Source organism: Bactrocera dorsalis, chromosome 1 (assembly GCF_023373825.1).
Source record: "Bactrocera dorsalis isolate Fly_Bdor chromosome 1, ASM2337382v1, whole genome shotgun sequence".
Classification (NCBI taxonomy): domain Eukaryota; kingdom Metazoa; phylum Arthropoda; class Insecta; order Diptera; family Tephritidae; genus Bactrocera; species Bactrocera dorsalis.
In genome coordinates this window covers 74,361,715-74,388,958 of record NC_064303.1, presented here as the reverse complement: position 1 = coordinate 74,388,958, position 27,244 = coordinate 74,361,715, and the positions used below count along the sequence as shown (strand labels likewise).

General features: G+C 35.5%; 2 protein-coding genes across 2 annotated transcripts in view; both read right to left on the bottom strand.

Annotated features, from left to right (window-relative positions):
• The window catches only part of LOC125776860 (protein Wnt-10b), a 595,050-nt gene that overhangs the window by 78,675 nt on the left and 489,131 nt on the right, over nucleotides 1–27,244 (bottom strand). The window lies entirely within an intron of this gene.
• LOC125777001 (uncharacterized) overlaps nucleotides 10,282–27,244 on the bottom strand; it is a 447,720-nt gene continuing 430,757 nt past the window's right edge. Inside the window, exon 2 of the mRNA XM_049450664.1 lies at nucleotides 10,282–10,353. The gene's annotated coding sequence lies outside the window, so the exon portion shown is untranslated. The remainder of the gene's footprint in view (nucleotides 10,354–27,244) is intronic.

Here is a 27,244-nt window from a genome sequence, read left to right as displayed (position 1 = left end):
TGACCGTCTTCTTTTACAAACGAATAAAATCTAAATCTGAATAATATTCTTAACTTTAATGAAACCTATTTCTGCACACAAGTCACGTTGCACTTGCATGTGCAATATTTGTTGATTTGCCGAATTACTCCGTTTATTATTTATTGTTCCCAGCGATCTCAGCGATCTCAGCTTTCCCAAGAATTGCCGAATTGCAGTAGTAAGGTTCGTTGATCGAAGCGCTCCAAATTTATTTGGTGCCAGCAGTTTATGCGGATGCGCGTGCAAAGTTGGGTAACTATTTTAGCCAATTTGTTTTTGTCAATTGGCATAGCTTTTATGAGCTGTTGTGTTAACTCTTCCCTCTTCAAGCATGATCGTCCTCGATCATCAATAGAATGGCAAGTCGTTGAAGTTTACGTAAGTTGGCTCGTTGATTATGTCGTTTGGTGGACTTACTGGAGGGTTTTCAATTGTGACTTCTTTTCCGACATATTCAATCTTTATTGATCTACGTTTATAAATGCAATGCACATGCATGAAAAAACTACCATAACAGTTGTTGTAAGAGTTCCAATAGAAAGCGTTGTGATTCTTAGGAAATCAATTCATCTGGTGTTGTTGATGTGCAATTCGTTTAGCATTTCTAGTGATAAAAGCTTGATGTGATTCTTTTCGTCTGGCGTGGGTATGGCTTCGGAAGGTATTGTTTCAAAATTTCTATATGTCTGGTTTTTGACTTCTATCGTAGCATTATAGAATTTAATAACGTGTGTCCCATTTGTCATCTGAGGCGTTCTGTTTATATTTATTATACCATTAAAATTGTTTAATAGTAGTATTCCTGGTTGTATTTCTTCGATTGTAGGAATAGCGTGACTCGTGATTGTGGTGCAGGTAGAATTTAAACTATTTATTATTTTAGGTAAACATGTATCTTCACTTAAATCTACTAAACATTTTTTTTCACAAATTGTTACATTATTATATTTTTCACATAGTTTCTTAACTCCATATATTGAATTTTTTCCTTTAATTATTTCTTTATATTTAATATTTATTGCAATGTTTTTTGGCTTCTTAACTGGCCTTATAAAGGGTGATTTTTTAAGAGCTTGATAACTTTTTTTAAAAAAAAAACGCATAAAATTTGCAAAATCTCATCGGTTCTTTATTTGAAACGTTAGATTGGTTCATGACATTTACTTTTTGAAGATAATTTCATTTAAATGTTGACCGCGGCTGCGTCTTAGGTGGTCCATTCGGAAAGTCCAATTTTGGGCAACTTTTTCGAGCATTTCGGCCGGAATAGCCCGAATTTCTTCGGAAATGTTGTCTTCCAAAGCTGGAATAGTTGCTGGCTTATTTCTGTAGACTTTAGACTTGACGTAGCCCCACAAAAAATAGTCTAAAGGCGTTAAATCGCATGATCTTGGTGGCCAACTTACGGGTCCATTTCTTGAGATGAATTGTTGTCCGAAGTTTTCCCTCAAAATGGCCATAGAATCGCGAGCTGTGTGGCATGTAGCGCCATCTTGTTGAAACCACATGTCAACCAAGTTCAGTTCTTCCATTTTTGGCAACAAAAAGTTTGTTAGCATCGAACGATAGCGATCGCCATTCACCGTAACGTTGCGTCCAACAGCATCTTTGAAAAAATACGGTCCAATGATTCCACCAGCGTACAAACCACACCAAACAGTGCATTTTTCGGGATGCATGGGCAGTTCTTGAACGGCTTCTGGTTGCTCTTCACCCCAAATGCGGCAATTTTGCTTATTTACGTAGCCATTCAACCAGAAATGAGCCTCATCGCTGAACAAAATTTGTCGATAAAACACATTTCGAACCGAACACTGATTTTGGTAATAAAATTCAATGATTTGCAAGCGTTGCTCGTTAGTAAGTCTATTCATGATGAAATGTCAAAGCATACTGAGCATCTTTCTCTTTGACACCATGTCTGAAATCCCACGTGATCTGTCAAATACTAATGCATGAAAATCCTAACCTCAAAAAAATCACCCGTTAATTATTCTTCTAAATATTTCGCTGTTTGTAAGCGGTATTTTTATCATATAAATTATTAACATTTCTTTACTTAGTACGTTTATTTCTGAAAATTCTAACGCTTCTTCTGCGTTGTTAAATGGCATTTGTTCTTCTTCTTAAAACATTTGTTTTCGCCCATTGAATGGCATACTTTATTTTAACTAATTCTTCTTTTGTTAATCTAATCTTACTTTCTAAATCAATTACAATTTCATTTATTATACTATCGTCTTTTCTTATTGAATTTGAAATTAAATTCATTACATTTGATATATTGTTAATTCTGTTAGTAAATAGTTCATTTATTATTACTTGTTTGTTATTATTTTGGTTTAGGTTCAAAAGATTCTTATTAATGATTTCGAGGTCGTCATGGTCTGGTGATCCTGCCAGATATTTCCATGCGGTGCCTAATATGTTTATTTACTTTCTAATTCGGGATGTTTTAGTGGGTTTAAGTGTATCGAGGATTTCAAGGGTTTGATTTATTTCATGTTTAAGGATTGGGCGAAGGAAAGTGTCTTTGGGGATTTTGTCCGTTATATGGTCCTGTATGTCTGTCAAAAGTTGTTCGTACTTGTTGATGTCAATTATATGGATTAGTCTAAATGTTCCGTCCTGAATTTTAGCTAGTCCGTTATTTATCGTCACTAGGTAAGAGTTTGTGTAGTCCAAAATCTCTATGCTAGCGAGACTGGTCGTAATAGTAGTCAAGAGGAGTATGCATCTAATGGTGTCAATTTTTCCTGAAAGTAGATATTAGTTATTTTTTATTAGTCCTTTATGAACTATTCTTCCTGATGCTGTTTTAACTGTGGTTCTCATATTTTCGGAAACTGTTTCTTTTTTATATTTTGAAGTTAATTTTGATCCTAATCTGTTATTTATTTTAACATAAATAATTTCTCCTGGGCTATAGTCCTTGTGTTCTGATCTATTTTTATTATGGTATGAAAGATCTCTTTCTTGTTTTTTCTTCAGAAGAGTAATATTTTTTGTCGTTCTTTTTCTATTTGTTGTGGGTCAGAGCGTATCCTGTTCGAGAAAAATATGTCTACGGGTTTGTTTTTTGTCGTTGAGTGAATGGATGAATTGTATTCTTGAACTGATTTAAATAATAATTCTTCAAATGGCATACCTGTGGAGTTAGCTTTGATACATCTCATTATTTTGGAAAGAATGCTGTGAAACCTTTCTACTTGTCCATTACTGGTGCTGCTGTAAGGAGGTGGTGTAGACATTTATAGACATTTGGTCTTTGAGAAGGCTAGATATAGAAGCAGAATTTAGTGATTTCTCATTGTCTATTACAACGAGTTTTGGTATTCCGAAAGCAATCATTAATTCTCTTATTGGGTCCTTTATATGTTCTATTGCTCTTGATGAAATAATTTTAACCTGTGCATACTTTGAAAATTTATCTAAAGCTGTGAGGATGAGGTTCTTCTGTGTGGAATAGATGTCAACGTGGACGATTTCTCCTGGGACCTGTGGAATAGGAGTTTCTTGGATTTGGGGTTTCGGTGGATGTCTGTCATATTTCATGACAGGTAGGACACTGTTTGGCGATTTTTTCAATTTTGGAATGCATACTTGGAAAATAGTATTTTCGTAAAATTTGAGATTTATTCTCTCTACTGTTTCTATGTGCTCTTTTATGTTCTTGAATCATAATTTGATCTTGTTCGGTTGCGGATGTGATATCTTTGAGAAACGTTTGCGTATAGCGGATTTTAGTGTTACTGAAGTGAAGTAGGTATATTTCCTGTATCTTGCCCATTAGAGTTTCTGTCGTGTGTAGTCCGTTGATAAGTGCTGGGTCTAAGTACCGTTTGAATATGTCAATGATGTCTTGTGCAGAATAGTTTTGTTTTGTAATTATGTGTCTATGAAAAGTAGGGAATGGTATTTGAAAGATGTAACTGTTCTCGTTGCCAAATAATAGGAAGAGTTGATTTTTAAAAGCATTAAAAGGGGCTTCTGTAGCTGGAATAAGGAGATGAGAAGAGCTGTCGTTACTGTGGTCAGTGGTTGTAAGAACATTAATGTCAGTCTGTGGAGGTCTCGATAAGGCATCTGCTATAACGTTTGTTCTTGATGGCTTATACTTCATTTCGTAGTTGTATTCCTCAAGGATACACTTCCATCTCTTCATTTTGCCGTTGTGGTTTTTGTTGCTCAACGCAAAGGTGAGTGGTTGATGATCTGTGAAGATTACAACTTTCGCTGATCCGTATAAATAGTTTCGGAGTGATGTAAGAGCCCAAATAATAGCCAGCATTTCTTTTTCGTTTGCGGCATAGCTCCTTTCGGTTTTGTTTAATGATCGGGATATAAAGGTGATAGGTTTACCTGCTTGCTCGAGGACGGCTCCTATGGCATAGTTGGATGCGTCGGTAGTAAGATGAAATTCTTGTGTGAAATCTGGATATGATAGGATAACTTCTTTTGATATTAGGGAAGATTTAATTTTGCTGAAGGATTCTAAGGCGTATTTATCAAACACTATTGGCTTTTTACTGGAGGCGGTTTTGGACACGCGTCCATCTTCCCCCCTTAAAAGCGAGGTCAGAGGTTTCGCTAACTTGGCGTAATCTCTGATGAAGCGTCGGTAATAGCCTGGTTGGCCAAGGAAAGACCTCAAGTCTTTCAATGTTTTTGGGCACGGAAATTCTTGGATTGCCTTTACTTTGGCGGGATTGGTTTTTATTCCTGTGGATGAAATGATGAAGCCAAGAAATTCGACTTCCTGCGGAAAAACTCGCACTTGTCTAATTGGTCCTTCATGTTTGCATTTTGTAGCGTATGGAATATTGTTTCGACATTATGAAGGTGATCTTGCTCATCTTTGCCAAATACTATTATGTCATCTATGTAGACATAACATATTTTGCCTATGTGCTCCTTCAGTATGTCGTCTAGCGCTCGTTGGAAAATAGCGGGTGCGTTCTTAAGTCCAAACGGAGGTCGAGTGAACTCATATTTGCCATTATTAATCGCAAAAGCTGTCTTCTCAATGTCCGATTCCTTCAAGGGAATCTGGTGGAAGCCACTCTTTAGATCAAGAACAGAAAAATATTTGTTGTTTCCAAGTTGTGAAATTACTTCATTTATTTCCGGGATGGGGTATCTATCTGCTATTGTCAATGTATTTAATTTTCTGTAATCAATTACAAGCCTATATTTCTTTTGTCCTGAGGCATCTGATGGTCTGATAATTCCGTTTTTAAGTAGATCTTCTATTTCTTTAGTTACAAAATCTCTCATCGCTAGTGGGTAGGGATAGTATTTTGTATATACTGGAGTATCTGAAGAAGTCCTGATTTCTCCTAGTACGGTAGTAGTATAGGTAAGACTTTCATCTGGTTCAACGAATAAATGAGGGTATTTGTTAGTAAGTTTATTAATGTTTTCCTTCTGTGTTGTTGCCATATGTCCAGTCCTAATGACAATTTTGTTGACCGATGGGGAAATTTGTTGTTTTATTCTGACTTTTATGCCATTGCCAAATGTAAGGGTGTCATCGTGAATATTTATGGTTGTGTAAAGTTCTTTGAGGCTATCATTACCAATTATACCGTCAAAGGACTTCAGAGTAGGAAGTATAAAAAATTTTAAATTTGTGTCATCTTTTCCAAATAATTTTATAACTGTATGGTGAGTTACTTGTATTTGTCCTGCTATAGAGTTTGCAAAAAATGGTTGTTCGTTAGGTATTTGCCTTAAAACGTGACAGGGTTGAATATAGTTTTTGCTTGATCCAGTATCGATTAACATTTTTAAAAATTGTCCGTTCTTCGTTTTACATTCAACATATGGCAACGAAGAACTATTCATCCTAAAAAATGGATATCGATATGTTCATGAGTATCGTTTCCTGGTTTTGGGTTGTCGTATTGGAATGATTGTCCGTTTTCTTCCATATTCAAAGCTGTTTCGTATTCTTGTAAGGTGTGAGTCCCGGTTTTTTGGCAGTACTGGTCTTGTGAGTACTCCTGTTCTTCTGCGTAGTATGGGTCTTGTGGGTACTGTTCATGTTGATTACCTGTTTCTATATGGAAGTTTCTTTGATGTTTGAGAGGCATTTGTGTTGAAAAGTTAGATGGTCTTTTATGGGTGGTTTATTGAAATGTGGTCTATTTATGTAGGTAGTTATTTACTCTTGAGTGTATGGTGCGATCAACATCCATGGGCTCTGGACGTGGAGGTGGGGGCTTATTGGTGACCTGAAACGGTGGTCTACTAAACTGAAAATTTTGATAGTTTTGTTGGAGCGTTGGTATTGGGGTGGCATCGAGTTTCTAAAAGGATTCTGCGGTCTGGGAATGTATGCTAATTGAGGGTAGAATGGTTGGTTGAAAGCAATTGGTTTACTTGGTGGTAATGGTGGTAAGTTATGGGTAGCCTTGGTTTTCTAGTTTTAGGCACAAATGAAGTGCTTGAGGCAGATCTTCAGTTTCTTTCATTCCTAAAAGTCTAGGAAGGTCACCTTTTAATTCCCTGATAAACGTGTCCAAGGCTTTATGCCTGTAAGTTTGAACTAACAGACTTAGTGACTCCTGGCTCATCTCCAAACTCGAAAGTTTGTTTAGAATAAGCGAAAGGTGAGTATAAACATTTTGGTAGAACTGCTGAATAGTACTGTTGCCTTGCACAATTGATGTAAGCTGACATTCAAGGGTCGTAATATCTCTTTTATCTGCGTAATGTAACGTCAAGCATCTAGATATTGTTTTCCATTCCAGTGGGGTGTTATACGACTCAAGGGCGACATCAGCATTGCCAGTTATTTTATTGCGGATAACAGAAAGTTTTCCGAAATATCTAGGCGTTCCCTTTTCGGATTCGTAGATTTTTAAACCCCGATCTACACTTTTCTTCCAAGAGCTAAATTCTCCTTGGTTGCCGTTAAATTCCCTTAAACTTCTAACTATGTCTGGTATTTTATCTAGGCCTGATAACTGTCCTCTATGTTCTGGGTTGATAGTTTCGTCTGCGCATTAAGTAAGTCAAAATTAGGGTTGAGAACATGTTGTAAATGTTGTCGGCCCTCATTCCTGAGTACCTGACCTACAATTGTGGTAATTAGTGTTGTCAGTTCAGCATTCGGTTGAGAATTATTGGCGGGAGTTGGGTTTGGGTTTGCGTTCACTGATCCTTGATTAGGAGCAGGAGGAGGGATTGCAGGCTTATTTAGTATACTGGGCTTAATCATTTTAGAAATTCTTTTAAGTTTTGGAATATTTGAATTTTATAGCTAACTAATTTTATTGTTAATAGTGTTTTTGTTTGTTAATTATCGTTTTTCTCTGGAGGGTCCCTTTGGTGGTGAATCGCAGAGTAGGATGTAATGTTATATTGAACCGGAGGGTCCCCCGTTAGGTGGTGAATCGCGGTTCGTGTTTATTTGTCCTTTTATTGGCTGTACAAGCCTATGTTATGTTTTTATATTCCTCTGGAGGGTCTCCCCGAAGGTGGTGAATCGCAGAGGAAATTTTATGTTATTAGACTAGAGGGTCCCCCCGAAGGTGGTGAATCGCAGCCTAGATTGTTTTAGGTTATTAGCTGTACGAGCCGGATTTTAAATGGGTTAGTAAATTTTGTTAGTTTTTAATTATCCTTAAAAGTTATATTTATTATATGGCTATCTAATATAATTTTAATTTTTCTTAAAATATTAATTATTTATTCTTACAAGTATCCTCGTGGCGACGGGGAGGTGTTCCTTTTTGGCCTTCTGCTTACTTGGGTTCCCACGGTGCGCACGTATCGAGGGTGCGTTCCCTTCCTACAGGATTCCAACGCTGTGTTTCGCTGTGTTTTGGTTCGGGACCAGTTAGTTCGCTTCCGTTTTCACTTGGCCGTTTTTTCTTTACGGGCTGTTATGCGGGCGTACTGTCTTTGTGTGTTCACTTGTGGCACTGAAACATATGTAAATATTGGCACTGCAGCTGCTTTGCAGGCGTCTGGCCAAACACTATGACACTTTTTTTGACGCGGCTGTTGTACAGGCGATTGTCTATATTTAAGTGACGACGCGGTATCACAATGTTCAATTTTAAATTTTTAAGGACACGGTGAAACAACACTTTGACACGTTACGGCGCGAATCTAAGCTGGTCCCTGCTCGGGCGCCAGTTAAATTATATTTTTATAATTTTTATACTCTCGCAACAAAGTTGCTAAAGAGAGTATTATAGTTTTGTTCACATAACGGTTGTTTGTAAGTCCTAAAACTAAAAGAGTCAAATATATGGTTATATATACCAAAGTGATCAGGGTGACGAGTAGAGTTGAAATCCGGATGTCTGTCTGTCCGTCCGTCCGTCTGTCCGTCCGTCCGTCCGTCCGTCCGTGCAAGCTGTAACTTGAGTAAAAATTGAGATATCATGATGAAACTTAGTACACGTATTTCTTGGCTCCATAAGAAGGTTAAGTTCGAAGATGGGCAAAATCGGCCCACTGCCACGCCCACAAAATGGCGGAAACCGAAAACCTATAAAGTGTCATAACTAAGCCATAAATAAAGATATTAAAGTGAAATTTAGCACAAAGGATCGCATTAGGGAGGGGCATATTTGGACGTAATTTTTTTGGAAAAGTGGGCGTGGCCCCGCCCCCTACTAAGTTTTTTGTATATATCTCGGAAACTACTATAGCTATGTCAACCAAACTCTACAGAGTCATTTCCTTCAGGTATTTCCATATACAGTTCAAAAATGGAAGAAATTGGATAATAACCACGCCCACCTCCCATATAAAGGTTATGTTGAAAATCACTTAAAGTGCGTTAACCGACTAACAAAAAACGCTAGAAACACTAAATTTTACGGAAGAAATGGCAAAAGTAAGTTGCACCCAGGTTTTTCTTAAAAATTGAAAATGGGCGTGGCGTCGCCCACTTATGGACCAAAAACCATATCTCTGGAACTACTCGACCGATTTCAATAAAATTCGGTATATAATATTTTCTTAACACCCTGATAACATGTACGAAATATGAGTGAAATCGGTTCGCAACCACGCCTTTTTCCAATATAACGCTATTTTGGATTCCATCTGATGCCTTCTCTGTATAATATATACATTAGGAACCAATGATGATAGGTAAATGACGGATAATGAACTCTCGATTATCACTTCATCATGCGAGAGTATAAAATGTTCGGTTACACCCGAACTTAGCCCTTCCTTACTTGTTATTTTTAAAAAACAAGTGGAGTCGCGTCCACTGTCTTTATTCTTTATTGACCGTCTTCTTTTACAAACGAATAAAATCTAAATCTGAATAATATTCTTAACTTTAATGAAACCTATTTCTGCACACAAGTCACGTTGCACTTGCATGTGCAATATTTGTTGATTTGCCGAATTACTCCGTTTATTATTTATTGTTCCCAGCGATCTCAGCGATCTCAGCTTTCCCAAGAATTGCCGAATTGCAGTAGTAAGGTTCGTTGATCGAAGCGCTCCAAATTTATTTGGTGTCAGCAGTTTATGCGGATGCGCGTGCAAAGTTGGGTAACTATTTTAGCCAATTTGTTTCTGTCAATTGGCATAGCTTTTATGAGCTGTTGTGTTAACTTACATACATATTTACGCACGTTGGAAGCCGAAGCTGTTACAGGGGCAAGGGAAGCGGTGACAATCGGAGGCCATTAGTTTATTTTTTTTCGGCACAGCTCGGATTTTCTACCAACAACACAATGTTGTGGCACTTTGTCGTCGCGTCAGTGCTTCGACAGATTGACTCTTTGAAAAAACGTAAGTTTTGGCTATTGGTTGACCGTGACAACGGAGATGCGAAATGTGTCATAGAAATTCTATTGGTACAAATATGGGAATTATAACGAAATAATGTGAATATGCATATTTCATGAAGGTCATCAATGTTCTTTGAAGAAATGAAGATCATTTTGCACATCTTCACTTCGTAATAGTCGAAATAATAATAATAATATTAATTTATTCAAAAATTAAAAAATACAAATAAAGAGAAATAAAAATAAAATAATTTTTCCTAATTTTTCGCGATTTTATAAAAAAAATTAAAATTTTTACCATTTTTCGAAAAACAATGGTTCATTTGATACAAAATAATCACGCATATGTTACAATGGTTCATATAATACAATAAAGCATGCATATGTAACACAAAGAATGCTTTTTTACATTCTCTGTGTGACTTTGTATATTTTGTATATTTTTCTAAAAAACAATTCTCTTTATTTATTCTCAGTCATTTTACATATCGTCACCTGAAATGCAAAATAGCGTATCATCAAAAAATTCGAAATCGAGTGTCTTATTGATTATGTTTCACTACTTCAAATTATATACATAATATCACATAGGTCCAACATTTTCAGGTACTGCTCTCAGATATAAACTAGTTTTAACCAATATTAAAAATTTTTTTCACTCATGTTCCATTTTATGTCATGTTTCATTCATGCCACTATAAATTTCCGAAAATGTTGTTACGTTATTTTGCATTTCAGATGACGATATATTTCTGCCACTGCACGTCCTCAATTCTGCTAAATAGCAGCGAGAACGGCGAATTCCTTGATCTGATTCTATCAGCTTTGTTAGCCGCGCAATCGAACCATCATACAGATTTCGATTTGACCTTCTCAATACTTTACGTTCTCCGGTTGGTTTTCGACATCAGCAACGATCGGTGCGCATTTACGCCAACTTCTACCGGAGTTCTAATTTTACAATTTTCGCTTTTTTTAACTTTTATAATAAAACCCCATTGAGATATCCCATACATACAGGTGTGTATGCAAATACAATCGCTTCTTTTATTTAGGAAAAATAAACTAAGTAAAATTAGTGATTAAAATGTGAGTAGGGAAACACAAGTTATTGTAGAAGTTCAGTATCACGGTACCGGATCAAATGTGTATTGCTTGTGGTTATCGGAAAACATTCACACACATTATAATTCGTAAATTAAATTACCGGAATCTTTCGATGTATTTCCTGTGCATTTAGTGGAATTGGCTCCACATTATTGATTGGTGTAAAGACGGTCCATAATATTTTTAAAGTGCTCATAAATCGGATGTACTACCGTATATAAAAAATTATTAGTTATGCCAGAATTTCGACGTGACCGCTTCAAGTGATAAAACGTATTGATACGACTTATGTGAAGATTTAAAATAAAAATATTTTTTATGGAAGGTTTGTATTACTATGCGAAGGTTTAAGACAAATATTGCCCGTTGTTCCTCATGCATCACGTTGGGCAAAATTCCCGTTTTTTAATCACAAAAAGTCAAATTATGGGAACATTCTCCGACTTGGGACTCATTCAACGGTAAAGATTTAGTTGAAATTTAATTTGATAGGTTTTGAATTTAACAAAGTATATGATATTTTTGGATATATTTATGAAACCATTTTATCAGATAGAATTTTGAAGTCAATTGTGTTAGTTTCAACCAATGAAGATTGTGGACTCATCAATAACGATGTATTGAATCGCATCGCTGGTGCAAAAAAGGTTATCACACAACTTCGACACAACTATTTGCAAGGATAACGGCGAGGTGAGTTTTGTCGTTTGATAAGAAAACACAATTTTATGATAAAAAAATATACTTTATTATTCAGTATAATCCCTCTGAACATTAACACTTGCTCCAACGATCTTCTAATCTGTGGATCCCATCTCTGAGTGAGAATCCGGAAGGTTTGCAAAATATGCTTCAACAGCCGTTATGACCTCTTCATTTGATGAAAAACACTTGCCACGCATACATTTTTTGAGTTCTGAAAACAAATGAAAGTAGGCTAGGGCCCATATCTGGTGAATACGGTGGATGCTCCAACAATGCGAAATTTAATTCGTGGTTTTTAGCCATTGTCAATATGCTCTTGTGACACGGTGCATTGTGCTGATGAAAAAGGATTTTTTTCTGCATACCGGGTCTTTTTTCACGAATTTTTTCTTCAACTGGTCCAAAAGATAGCAATAATATAAACGAAATTCCTGTCGCATCCCAAAAAGCTGATGTCATAACCTTCTTGGACTTTCTTTCGAAGCCGAACAACCAGGTTCAAGTTAATACCACCAGTTCATATTACATGAACATATTCTATTTCTGTTATAAATATGTAACCCATATGGTACTTTGCTAATATTGTCCGCCTTAGGTGGTCCAAAAATGTAACTCATAGATTGTAAGATGAATCTTTCCACTTGTAACATATGTCCTACATATGTCCTATCTCAAGTGGATTGTAGATATACTTCCTAGAATGTAAGATTAATATTTGTATCTAGGCTTAAGCTAAATATTGTTTTTAAGAAAATGTAATAAAGAAAACGAGGCCGTTGCCCGTGGTTGCCCAAAAACAAACGACGTAATTAATTTTCACACCACTCTTAAACCTCTTGTTTTGATTCAGGATTATTGTGATAGACCCAAGTATCATCCATAGTGATGAATCGACGCACAAAATCCACTTTATCCTTTTTAAAACGCTCTAAGTGTTGTTGAGAAAGCCGCATTCGAAAGCGTTTTTGTTTCATTGTTAGCGGCACCCAGTGTGCACACAGCTTTCTAAAACCTAAAATTTCACTTAAAATTTGGCTCGCACTGCCTAATGAGATGTGTAAAGCCTCTACTAAATCTCTCTCAGTCAATCGACGATTTTTTAAACCATATCCTATATTTTTTATCCAATTTCTGTTGTTGATGCGATTTTTGGAGGTTTTTCACGTGGATTAACTTCAAGGCTTGTACGACCACGTTTAAATTCTGTAACCCATTTTCCTACTTTTCTAATTGAATGTGAGCAATTATTATACACTTTTTACATTCGTTCGTGAATTACTGTGACACAGCACACTATATGGCTTGCAAACAAAGAATGAATTGACAGATTGAAATGAAATTTTAGATACGTTCATATGAAGAGTGTACCAACAAAACAAAAAAAACTTTTCGGCTGTAGCAAGGCCCGCTCTTATCGAACGACGCAACTTATTGAACAACCTGGTATACAGAAGAATAGAGTTTTTGAATACTTTGATTGTATGCGGTTTGCCTCCACATAAGTTAAAGCTCAAAATTAATGCGATAATTTTGCTAATTCGAAATTTAAATACAATCCAAGCATAAGTGAACGGGACGAGAATGTGAGTCAAAACAATGAACTGCTCGCTGAAAACGTATTTTGTTTCCACCCATACACTTGACGTACTCATTGACCGCAATGCCATTTAGTTTTCAAAGGACACAGTTTCCAGTCATCACCGCATTTGCTATGACAATTAACAAAGGCCAAGGTCAGACATACTATGATATACTATGTTAGGACCGACAATGAAAATATGTATGTTTTCGTAGGAAAATTGGGCCCGAATCGCGGCACACGTTAAGGAGCGAAATTCAAATATTTTTCTTGTTTTCGGATCGTTGTACTCGCTATCGAATATGCTCTTTCGAAATTTGAAATTTTCTCATTCGATAACGTGTTCTTGTTTGTACGAAAGAATCGAAATCTCACTCGTTAAATATTTGAGAAACGTTATAGTACAAATAATTAAAAAGTTTTGAATATATCAGTTAAAAATATTCGGAGGTAAAATGTAAGTTATTTTTCTTTTATTGAGTTTATTTAACATGTATTATAATTATAACTAATGATTTAAGGACAAATGTAAACAAAATAAATATGCGTCAAAAAAATGTGAAGAGTAATTTTATGCTACAGCATCAGATCTTAGCAAACAATATTTTGCCTAATTGTGGGCAAGGGAAAGTTGCATTAAATAAGCTATGGGATGCATTGACGCTAAAACTTAACTCTGCCGGTCCACCGATGAAAGATGCTAAATTTTGACGAAAAGTAAGATCAATACAAGTAAATAATATTAAATAAAAAAATAAAATAATAGATGATCAAAATAATAATAAAATACAAAAATAGGTATTTGCTGATCAAAAGCACAATATAAAAAAGAAAAATTCATTCAACAAAGCCTCGAAACAAAGGACTGGTGGTGGTCAATACGAAGAAAAGCTTTTAACTGTAGCAAACGAGCAACTTCTCCAAGCTACGGGGATAGATGTTGCAGTAGAAGAAAAAATCTTGAGAAATTACTTGGTTTAAAAAAGAGATCGCTGCAAATAAAAAAAGAGGTACATAAAGCAGATATGCAAAACAAAGCTGTAGAGTTGCAGATTAAAACTCATGAGCTTGATATTTTAAAGAGAAAAGTTCAGAAATAAACACCAATATATGCGATATGTTAATTCCAAGTTCCTGTTTTTATTGAAAATATGTTTATTAAAAGAAAATATGAATTGAAATGTTGTTGGAACGTTTAATTCAGTTATTATCTAAATACAGCATAATATGATCTCTAATTTTATGACCAATTTAGTTAATTGAGTCTCATTTCCCGTATCTATTTCTGTATTATTGTTTTCATTTACAAAATATTTGCAATAGTTGAATTTTTAAACTGTATGCAGATGTTATGCAACGCTGCACATACATTGCCGAACTTTGCCACCTTTTCAGGACTATACCGACTTCTTTTATCATTACTCAGAATTCTCCACCGGCCCACCGGCTGATTGAAGCATTGGTGGTACTGCGGTTGATAAATATCCGTTAAATTTTATTTCCGATCCGATGAAAGTAAATGCGTCTTTGGTCAGTCTCAACCGCTTCCTGAATCTGTAAATTATTTAAAATAATAATAAGATCTATACTAACCGTTTAATAATTAAAAATTTTCTTAAGCTGCTTCAGGTAAAGCCATGGGATTACGACCATTTGGTGATGTTTTTCATCTGAATCAGATGAACTTGTTCATTTTATTGAATGCAAAAACTAAATTTAGTAAATTTATGTATATACACGTATTGTATAATGGTATATTGATTACACAACTCTACAAAAAAATTTTCATTCTTTGTCCTAAAGTTTATTTTATGATTTCCTGATTAATTATGAACAAAAACGACGATACCTTTTTTCGTATAAAGTTTGCTTTTGTAAAAGTTGTAGAAATAATACTATATAATAATTATATATAATTATACTATCGTTAAAGCGGTTTCATAAATAAAAAAGCAAACTTTTTCATGGGACACTTTTTTTTCGTATAATTACGACCTAAAACATGGAAATTTGCTGCTTTAATGTTAAAGTCAAATTTTGTATTGACCCGTGTTATTTAAGTTCAATTCTAATTCAAATACTTTTTTTTTTTACCAAATGCGACGATCCGCACACTCGACACGTTACGAAATATCACTCGATACGATTATATGCTCGCTCACGACTGCCGCGATTCGGGCCCTGGTTTTCGCCCTAAAACTTGTGTTTTCGTCCATGTAAAATCTGTCAAACGAAAACACATTGAAAACCAGTTTTCGCTGAAAGCTTATATTCCACTCATTATAATCGGTGCCTGCTCTAGTTCAATCGATTTAATTGGGAGACATATTTTGCCGGACCTAAATATTCAATTGATATTTGTTTACATTCCATATACAAATACAGCTGTCACTTGATATTGTCATATTAGGGGGATTGCTCTTGCTCTTGCAAAACCCTTGCACGGTGCACGAATTGCAGAATTTTCCTCTTGGTGCAACGGCACAACAAAAAAAACACACGCAGAAAATTATTTGCCAATGGCTGTAAAATATGTCAGACCAAAACTCATGTTTATTTTCGTGCCGTCATATACCACTAGCCCTTTCAGACCTAGGGATATTTTTCTTAATAATTTCGCATTAGACGTTTGAATATAATTTCTTTTTGTAAATATATGCCAAAATTAACCTGAAAAACGCTTCCAAAGTGTCCTTCTTTAAAAACAGGACATCGCACATTTGTGGTATCTAGGCTATAAGCTGTAAAACATCCCCTCAAAAATAATACAGGATCATTCTTCAATTTTTTTTGTTTTTAACTCAAAAATTTTCAAATACTTCACTATTTTATAAATATCATTTCAACTTTAGTTGTTTGAATAAAAGAAAAGAAAGTTAGGTTACTAAGCAAAAGAATGCAATTGTATATACTTTAGTCAGTTACGTGTATGGTACTTTTCAAAGCAGTCCTTATTTTTTGCGAGACAAAGGGTAACTTTACATTTTTGGCATCTTCCTCTTGATCGACTTCCGCAATTATTGAGGCAAACCCTCGGCGGATTATCTGAAATTGAAGGCCAGTGGTCATAGCGATCATAACGTATGTCATCAGGTGCATAATGAGGTCGATATTTGGTTCCGTAAAAGTCTTCAGGCAATTTAAAGGGTTCAACCTGATCAGGAGCTTCGAGGTAAGCTGCTAGTACAGTGCCAAGCTCCATTTTGAATGTTAAAAATGACTTGACTTTCGACTTTAGTAGTCCGGAAATTTTACAGTCTCCTCTGTATTCCATCCATGAATTATAGATTGCCAGATCAAGAAAGTGAAAAAACACCTTGACAGTCCATTTCTTTGTCTTCATTTTAATTCTGTAATATTCGAGCATTTGATCACACAAATCAACCCCTCCCATAAACATGTTATAGTTAGCAATTACTGAAGGTATTTCAACGGGCAACCGGCGTTTCCGATTTCTATTCCACCTCTCAACTTCACCAACGGGGTCCTTTCCACATTTACTTGAAGCAACTATAACCGCTTTTGTATCCTTCCATTTCACAAGAGCTACGTTATTATTGGCATATATCACCTCGATTCATATCTTTATCCAGATGGAATTTAACACATTTAGGTATCCTGTTTGCCATTATTGTTCCTGTTGCATGATAATTCATTTGGTAAAGCGATGCTACGAGAGGTATTGTAGTAAAAACCCTGTCGAAATATATTTGGCTGCCTTTCGGTAAGTTTTTTATTAGTCGCATAACTATAGATGGCCCATGTCCAAGACCGCAATCTTCAAATGTCCCTGCCCCTTCGAAGACTTCAAAATCTACTACAATGCATGTAGAAGTTGCGTATACAAGATTTTTCAAACCAATAGGCCGAGGTTTTGATCTGATTACTTGCCGAGCAGGGCATATTTCAGTGAATGGTATCATTTGCTCGCCAGTCGAGTAGTTTGTGATATCAGTTGCCAATTCATTGCAGCGCTCCCTAATCATGTCTATGATGGATTGAACTCTCCAAAATTTGTTAGTGGAATCTGGAACAGAAAAGTCTACAAAGAGTATGTCTGACCGTAGTTGGAGAAATTTGTTTCGAGACTTTGAATTAAATATGGCAGGAATTTTGCATTCGTTTGACCAGTACATTCTTATAGCAGGGTAGCCAAGGCAGCCCATTATGATTGCACACCTGTAAAATCGTTTTATATCGGCTGTTACATAACGCGCCTCTTGACCACGATTAGCCAAGACGTACTTTTTGGTAAATTTTACCACGTTCTCATATTCCGGAAAATAATTCTTTGTGTATTCTAAAGGTGTCTTCACCCTTATTTGATTTTGGCAACCATAACTTATTGGAAGCTGGGTGTTGGGAAAGGGTCCAAATTTCTCTCCTGGGGAGTGGTTTAGGTATAGCATTCGATGACGGTTGTATGACCGCTGGGCCCGCGAAGTTTGATTGTTGAGCTTCTGGATTCCCTTCATCGTTATCTGTACTTTCATCGCTTTCTGCTCCAGCGTTTACGTTAAACGGAGTCCAAGTTTCATCTACATTGTCATCATCATTACTTAAGTCTATATCAGATTGATCTAAAATGTCTAGGACTGCTTCAACGTCATCGCTGCTGCCCAAATCGAAAAATCTTCCTAGAAATTGGGAAGATAACACATTTGTGAGCATGTTACGAAACTGTATTCTGTGCCTGAATAACACAATTGTGATATCTGTGTTTTACTGCCCTCCAATTAATAATAACTATCAGCAAATTAATTTAAATGAGCACAATCACTTGAGAAGTTTTATGGTAACTTCAATCACTATCATAATTTTTTTTCATATGTTTAAAAAGAATAAAAACACTCACCACGTGGACGCATGTCTAAGCTTGCTAAATTACTATTTGAAACTAAAGCATGTATACCGCTATTAACCGTTTAACCGTTTAAATGTTTTTGTTTTTTGCAGTTCTATTGAAAAACAATGCACACATGAAAAATAAATTTTTTAGGTAGTTTCCTGTAGTTAAAACCAGATCTCACAATTGTTATAGCTAGGTCTGAAAGGGCTAGATTCTGCAATGGGTGTTCTCTTGGAAAAGCAAAAATACAAAGAAAGTACTACATATGTAGAGTGATAGGGGAGAAGTCCTACTCATTGAATTGTGGCAAAACAAAATTAGTTACCATTCTCGTTGTTGAAAATGTAAACAAACGAATTAATTTGAGAGTTGTCAGTGAAAACTCATCGAAGATTCCACAACCCACAAATGTGTTTTCAAGATGTTTTCAATGTCGGTCCGAACATAGTAATAGAGTTGGATTATTGTGAGGATACCTGTTTTTCGCATGGTCAACTTTGAGTTGATCATTTGGTGGGCTTCAATTTTATGTCAGAAATGATGGTGGACAAGATCCTTTTGCTAATGATGAAAGGGTGCTTATAAAAGATATTGTTTACATTGACGTTTTGAAAACATTCTAATATTAAACTTAGAATTATTATTTAGTTAAATCTATGAACATAAATTCTTACAGATTAATAGAGAAATAGGATTCAAATTTGAATTCTAAAATAATTAAATTACAATTACACAAGTAGATAACTTAAACTAAAAAACAAAATTGAGGGTATTAATGAAGGATACCATAGAGTGAGAAAAATCAAGAAGAAATCGAGTTAAACTCACGCATATCACGCTTGAGAGGACCATATTCAGCAAATTTAGTACTTTCCTTTTTATAATGGTGAAATAGATCTGAGAAAACGCTGAGGAGTATTGAGTTAATTTACCCTAATAAATATCTATACCTCCATTAATTTCATTGAAAACAAATGAAAAAGGCAGAGAACGGACCGTCGATTTTCCAGTAATTTAAGATGTAAAAGCAATAAACGAGATTTATACGATGGTATTGGGTCAACAAACTTTAAGAAGCATAGAGCAAATTTAAGAAAAATCTTTTGAACACGCTCGATCCAATTAATTGACGATATTATTATTCGTTGTTATCATTTCATCTTTGTTCAGTTTAAATCACATAAAACTAATCGAAATAGATATACAACTATATACAAGTTAGCACCCCACACATTGTATTAATATCATATGATACAAAGTAATTTAATATGACACCACTAAATCGCTGAGAGTGCGACACGTGTAGTGGCAACCTGTGGGAAGCGCAGCGTCTGCAGCTCCATACCCGTTGCAGCGGCAAACATAGGTCTAGAGTTAAGCATAATTAATTAAACTTTAATTCTTAAGCGAAATTCAATAAAGGAGCATAGCTCCCAGAAAACATTTTTTTTAATAGAAATAACTAAACGTTTTTTAAGTGGCGCCCGAACAGGGACCAGCGCGCGAAAGTAGTAATTGATTGAAAACCAAAAAGTAAGGCTACGTGAAAAGTGAAAAAAAATACTGTGCTAACGAGCGGCTACAACGCACAACGTGGGATTTGGAAACGTCGAGTGACCTCAGTACCGATAGAGAAAAGGACAACCCCGGAGCGCATAAAAACATCCCATGAAAAGCTGGAAACCTTTAAAGTAAGCTTTATAAAATATTCTAAGATTATTAAAAAGGACATTGTTACTATAAAGACATTAAAAATTAAATTAAAGATTAAATTGTTCAATTCAAAGAGAGAGGAATTCAAAAAAAAACAAAAAATAAAATAAAGAAAAAAATGTCGCAAACTAAGGGGAAATAAATTTAAATTAAAGGAATTTATATGTTCCGAAAAAAAGATGGGAAAGAAAAGTCCTAAGTTAATGTGAGCTTCACAAAAATTCCAATATTGTCAAAGAAAGTGCTATTATAAAGGAAACAAAAAATTTTAATTAATTAACTTAAAAGTAAAAAGATTAATATAATGCCAAACGCAGCCGAAAAAATAATTGAACAACTAAACCAAAAGAGGTTAGATTATGGGCAAACCACCCATCGTTCGAATCCTTCCACCCATCCTCTAAATCCTCGCACCCCTAACCCAACTCTAATAACATCAATAGTTCGAGAGGTACTCGAACGAATGAGTACGCAGACTGTAACAGACTTTACAGAGCCCGACCATAGCGTGACACTGAACGCGAACAACATAATCGAATTTGAAAAGATTCCGGACATGGTAAAATGCCTTAGGGAATTTTCAGGCCGACCAAGAGAATTTAACTCCTGGCGGAAGAGCGTAGATAGAATTTTTAAAGCCTCTGAGGGAGTGAGGGAGTCTAAATATTTCGCGATACTCCATACGATCAGGCACAAAATAATTGGCGATGCCGACACCGCATTGGAATCATACAATACTCCACTTGATTGGAGTCAAATTCGAAAATGCCTTATGATGTATTATTCGGATAAACGGGACATAGGTACCCTCGAATACCAGATGACAACCCAATGTTACGACGACATTCCGACCTTTTACCAAAAGGTCTACCAACACCTTTCATTTATATTAGACAAAATTTCATGTCTCGAGCTAAGCGGCGAGTCCATGCGGGCTATGACCAACTCATATAGAGACAAAGCTCTTGACACATTTATTAGAGGACTAAATGGCGATTTACCTCGTCTTCTCAACATGAGAGAACCGACAACCTTGCCACAAGCATTGAATTTATGGCAAAAACTTAACAACATGACTTATAAATCATGCGAACAACACACACAAAGCAAATATTCAACCACCACCACGACCTACCCGAAACAACAATTTAATAATTACAAGAACAATTGAGTTTTTCATGCCGAATTAACATATTCCCACTCCCCCAGACGAAATTTCGACCAACATCCAATTGGTCGTCAATCAAACCGATATCTCCAATACTCCCAAAGCTATATGCAAAATAACCAAGGATTCGTGCTGAGGTTCAACAATTACCTGAACAACCCCCATATTACCAGAGAAAATACCTCCTTTAATAACAGACCGAATTTACCACCTAAACCACCGACCCCAATGGAAGTATACTAATCAATACGATTAAGTTAAATCAATTATCAGAATAGACCCAATACATTCCAGGACAATCGACAACCGAAACGTCCAATTTCCGCACAACTGACTCACCCTCTAACTAACCCTTACTAACGCAGTAGATTTAGACCCCAACGGGATATACGATGACAATTCCTACGATAGCATTTACGACAATGCAGGAAAAAATTAGCCTGATACTATTAATTTTTTAGATTAGATTTTTATTACGAATTTAGGACAAGGCGCCCAGACACAATAGATTTTCTTATCGATACCGGATCCAATAAGAATTACATTCAATCCACTAGAATCCAATTCTGAACGAAAAGCCCATTACAGTAAAATCAATTGCCGGAACAATTGAAATTTGAATTGAAATTACTCACCATACCTTCGTCGACATTTTGGACCAACAGTAGGGAAAATAAAATTTTTCATATTACCAACTCTTGGGTCGTTCCACGGCATAATAGGCAACGACACACTTAAAGAATTAAAAGCAATTATTCATACCGACAAAAATTTAATGACAATTTGTCAAAGTATAAATATAACGTTAAAGCAACGAATATCCCACGAGGTGAATAATGTGACAATCAATACCCCACATTACAACAACAAAACAAAATTAATAACATTATTGATAAATTTCCAAACCTTCTTTCCGATCCCGATGAAAAACTTACCTACACCACCCTCGTAAAAGGTGAAATCCGGACTACAACCAAAACCTCCGTCTATTCCAAGCCATACCCGTATCCCATGGCATTAAAATATTAAAATCGAAAGACAAATTGAAGAACTCTTAAATAACGGAATAATAAGGAGATCAAAATCTCCGTAAAACTCCCCAATTTGGATAGTTAACAAAAAGGCGGATGCCTCTGTCGAAAAAAAGATTATCGTAAACTAAATTCAGTTACGATCCCTGATAAATACCCCATACCAGAAATTAACGAAGTCCTTGCAAATCTGGGAAACAATAAACTATTCACTGTTATCGGCTTAAAAAGTGTCAGACATTGAAAAAAACAGCATTTTCCGTAAACAGTGGAAAATATGATTTCCCCGCTTACCTCTCGGTCTAAAAAATGCTCCAGCCATATTCCAAAGAGCACTAGACGATATCCTTCGTCAACATATAGGAGTAAGATGCTAACGGCCAAGTGGAAAGGTTCCACTCTACATTAATTGAAATAATGCGCTGCATAAAAGAAAACGGTGGACACAGACATTTTGAAGAGCTTTTAGAAAGAAAGTCAGTTCATTCCACTACATTCTGTACACCTATTTTTTATAGGAATGTTACATATACCCCCGAGGACATAGAAAGAACTAGACAAAGCAACTTAGAAAAATTAGCTGAGAAAGGATATCGAATACCATAACAAAAATAAGAAGGAAATAAAATCATATCTACCAGGACAAATAATATTTGTTAAGAAAAATAGGGGATTAGGAACTAAGTTAAATAAACCCCACAGTAAGGAAATAGTTAAGGAAGATACATAGAAATAGTACTGTGTTAACTGAAAAAGGACAAATAAATCACAGAGGTAGAATACGTAACTAAATATGTACTGACATTTTTATCCAGAATAGTACTACCGCTGTGCCTGACGGAAGTACAGATCCTCGACTACTCAAACTCCCAATTAGTAATAATAGAAAAGGGAACGGCTAAACTACAAACAGGAACATTTAGGATAATACATGAAATTGACGTAGAAAAATATACGGAGACACCAGACCACATAGAAGCGACTATTAAAACTAAAACTATCCGCAAAAACCCTAACTACCCCTTCATATCCCACATAATTACACAGATAAGAGCCCAACTTAACAATCTAAAAGTGGAGCAAAAAATAAAAAGATCAATAAATTTCCTTGGTAGCGCATGGATATGATTGCAGGAAGTCTAGACCATGAAGACTACGAAATAATTTCAAATACAATAAATTGTAAGACATTAACAAAATAACAATAATCACGTATTAATTAACAAACTTACATTAGGCAAAATTAGCGAGATAACAAATATTACAACTAATATAATTAAAACCATGCAAAATAAAAAAGTTTAGAAATTGAAGCATTTTGAAAGCTAAAATACAAATTAGAAATAATTATGGACGAAATTTCAAATATTGCATACGCAAAACATTGGGCAAAAGCCAACATAATAAATTCTTTTATTTTATCAAATGAAGAAATAAATATTGTGAAAAAAGTAATAGACAATGACAATATTATATATGTTAATTTAGACGAAGCACTCGAAATTTTCGAAGTAAAAATTGCAACTAATGGCAAAATTATAATTTATATTGTTAGCGTCCCAGCCGTAGATAACCAAAATTGTTAAACTTTAGATATCAGAGCAGTATAAAATAACGGGAGAATCAATAAAATCATTTTCAATACAATTTTAAACTGTGAAAAGGGAATTTATGAAATATAAAGTTATTGTAAAAAATATAATTCCCTACAAATATGCTTAAGCAATAATGTAGTAGATTTAAGTAATGATACTAGTAACGGGTGATTTTTTTGAGGTTAGGATTTTCATGCATTAGTATTTGACAGATCACGTGGGATTTCAGACATGGTGTCAAAGAGAAAGATGCTCAGTATGCTTTGACATTTCATCATGAATAGACTTACTAACGAGCAACGCTTGCAAATCATTGAATTTTATTACCAAAATCAGTGTTCGGTTCGAAATGTGTTTTATCGACAAATTTTTTTCAGCGATGAGGCTCATTTCTGGTTGAATGGCTACGTAAATAAGCAAAATTGCCGCATTTGGGGTGAAGAGCAACCAGAAGCCGTTCAAGAACTGCCCATGCATCCCGAAAAATGCACTGTTTGGTGTGGTTTGTACGCTGGTGGAATCATTGGACCGTATTTTTTCAAAGATGCTGTTGGACGCAACGTTACGGTGAATGGCGATCGCTATCGTTCGATGCTAACAAACTTTTTGTTGCCAAAAATGGAAGAACTGAACTTGGTTGACATGTGGTTTCAACAAGATGGCGCTACATGCCACACAGCTCGCGATTCTATGGCCATTTTGAGGGAAAACTTCGGACAACAATTCATCTCAAGAAATGGACCCGTAAGTTGGCCACCAAGATCATGCGATTTAACGCCTTTAGACTATTTTTTGTGGGGCTACGTCAAGTCTAAAGTCTACAGAAATAAGCCAGCAACTATTCCAGCTTTGGAAGACAACATTTCCGAAGAAATTCGGGCTATTCCGGCCGAAATGCTCGAAAAAGTTGCCCAAAATTGGACCTTCCGAATGGACCACCTAAGACGCAGCCGCGGTCAACATTTAAATGAAATTATCTTCAAAAAGTAAATGTCATGAACCAATCTAACGTTTCAAATAAAGAACCGATGAGATTTTGCAAATTTTATGCGTTTTTTTTTTTTTTAAAGTTATCAAGCTCTTAAAAAATCACCCTATATAAATAATCTTTTAAAAAGTCGTTTGCCAAACTGCATGGAGGCCAACAGCCAACATATTCCAACTATAGAGGAAATGGGACCTGCAATAATATTTATAAATGAATACAACGGAGAAATTTCAATAAACAACGAACCTACATTTTTAAACGGGACCTTCATCATTTTGTATACCAACGTAACAATCGTTATGAATGGAAAAAAGTTCTATAGCGAAGAAAGAACAGCAAGTAAACCGCTACCAGCCATCCTACAACCGTCATCCGCACCACTCAATATAGAAGAATTCCTCTCGCTGGAGATGCTGAAACAGCTTAACTTCAACAATACAAGAAAGGTAAGTCTGTTAGAGGCAGCAACCAGATTCAAATACAGAACCAGCATCACTCTAATCGTCATTCTAATAATCATCGCCTTAATTTTCGGGAAGAATCTTCTGATGAAACAAAAAGAAGATGAACCGAATAAACTATCCCAACCGGCAATAGAAGGACTAAATCAAATTTTCAATACACCTAAAGATTCAAACAAGGACGTTTGAATTTCAAGGTGGGACTAGTTAGCACCCCACACATTCAAAAGGTATCATATGATGCATTAATATCATATGATATAAAGTAATATAATATGACACCACTAAATCGCTGAGAGTGCGACACGTTTAGTGGCAACCTGTGGAAAGCGCAGGTCAGCAAAGTGCCAACCGCAGTGGCAGCAGCTCCATACCCGGAATTCAATAAAGAAGCATAGCTCCTAGAAAACATTTTCTTAATAGAAATAACTTAACGTTTTTTAACTTACATACATATATACAAATGATCAGGATGAAAAGAAAACCATAAATTGATTATGAAAATGGATGAAAACCTCGTTTACTCCCCATATACTGTTCATAACTACTGAAAGCGCGAGACGCAAAAAATGCCGCCAGGATGACATGGCAAGGTTCTATAGGCTCCGGGGTAAAAATTGGACGATGGGTGTGGGACCGCCTACTTTTTGGTGAAATCCCATATCTCGGGATCCGTCTGATCACTTTGGCAAAATTTTGTATGCGGTATTTTCTTCTTATACATATATAGTATGTCACGTTATAAAAATGAGTGAAATCGAACAATAACCACGCCTACATCCCCCATAGCACAATTTCAAATTCCACCTGATTCGTTCAGTTTCCAGTACACAAATCAAGAAGATTTATTATAAGGGAATACAACAATTTTTTAAGTCCAACCAACACTGTTGGGTAAAGTATATTTAAGCCCCGGTACCTATAGTTGACTTTTGATCGATAATATTGGTGAATGTGTGAGAAATATAACTGAAAATAAGGGATAATCCTTCTCTTACAATGGTATGTCTGTATGTCAAAATCGGGTTGAATCGGGCCAATATTTCTCTTAGCCCGCATATACTAAATAAATATTTTCGAACTTCTGGGTGACTTTGGAACGCATATATCGGCCAATATGTGAGTTGTCTCAATGAAAATGAGAGAGCCTGTTTTACACATTTAGTGCTCAAATAGTGAAATTCGAGCGAAAACTTGGACTAGCTTCTATTTAACTATTAGTTGATTGGTTTTACACCTTAAAGTATTTCCGCGGTTGTGATTTTTGCAAGTTGCAAGAGTATAAAATGTTCGGTTGCACCCGAACTTAGCCCTTCCTTACTTATTCAATAATTATTTTGGCATCTTTTCACAGCTGCATACATGGCTACATATGACGACAAATTCAAATTGGCCGATTTTATTTAATTTTTCACTCAAGGTAGAATTAACACAAAAAACAGAAACAGAAAAAATGCTTTTGCGCTAGAATGAACTAACATTTTTTATTGTTTCTTAATTAGTTTTTGTAAATTGCTTTTTACAACTTTCTTTTAATGTTCTTCACATTTTTTTTATTCTTCAATAAAATTTAAATACTATTAACAGACTTCGCAGGCATTGCCCTTCGTGAAATTAGATGTTATGAAAAGAAAAGAAAGTTGAATTTATATTGTGTTGAAAATCATTTATTTGCAGTTTTTCTACATTTTTTTTTTTTTCAATGTAACGCAGCCTACTAAACATCATTTTTTGTTTTCTATTCTGGTGCGTAAATGCACACAGAAGATGATTTTCCATTCTGCCCCCTTGTAAGGCCCTTTCAAAATTTTTGCAACTATCACATTATTCGACAGCTGCGTCACAAACAGTCGGGTTCCGTTACACACTTTCGGCGCATGAAGATTGCGAAGCATAATAATGACAGATCAAAATTTGAGATGCAAATGATGTGGCGGCATGCCTGGCAAGTCCACTGAATAATTCACGACTTTATCTTCGTTTTTTACACAATCGATCCATTTGTTTGTGTGTTTTACGGTCGATGATTCGCTCTAATGCATCTTCAGTTCGACGTATAACAACAATATTATAGAATTCTAATTTATCACCAACAACAAATATTTTAAACAGTTGTATTATATTGGACGCTCTTTAAATGATTAGGTACTCGTTTTACTTTGTCCACTATATGGCCGCATATGTTGCTGCCACTCTCTTTTATTTATAATTAGATACATATTAAGTTTACATATTTATAATGTTGCTAGAATAT